The sequence below is a fragment of the Eucalyptus grandis genome, chromosome 6 (genome assembly GCF_016545825.1).
Source record: "Eucalyptus grandis isolate ANBG69807.140 chromosome 6, ASM1654582v1, whole genome shotgun sequence".
NCBI classification, from domain to species: Eukaryota; Viridiplantae; Streptophyta; class Magnoliopsida; order Myrtales; family Myrtaceae; genus Eucalyptus; species Eucalyptus grandis.
Genome location: NC_052617.1, coordinates 13,396,850 through 13,397,314, shown reverse-complemented (window position 1 = coordinate 13,397,314; position 465 = coordinate 13,396,850).

Below are 465 nucleotides of genomic sequence, written 5' to 3'. Positions count from 1 at the left end.
TGCTATACACGCATAGAGGTCGAACTAGCGGTCACATCCATAATTTAGCAACTTTTATGTCGAATATATGCTTCTTCTCACGTAATTCTATATCATGCAATGGGTCATTGATTCCATTTTTTTTTTTTTTATCGTGAATTAATTTCTGAAAATGGAATAAAAAGAGAAGAAAGGGCAAATTAGAATAAAGTCCTCTTGTAAAATAGTTAAATTAAAAGGGGGGAGGGGTGGGGAATAGAGGAAAGAATAAGATGTTGGAAATATGCGGGGGGAAGTGCACCATCGAACGCCATTGCTGCCCCGAAAAAGCTTCATAAGCGCAATGATTGATGTCCCTGTGCAATTCGGAAGTGCTGCAGTCTCGCTGCAAAGATACTTCGAATCACAAAAGGAATCCCAGGATTGCAGAGACCGAACTGATGTGGTAAAAAGGGGGGGGATATGGGATGCGAGGCAGAGAGATAA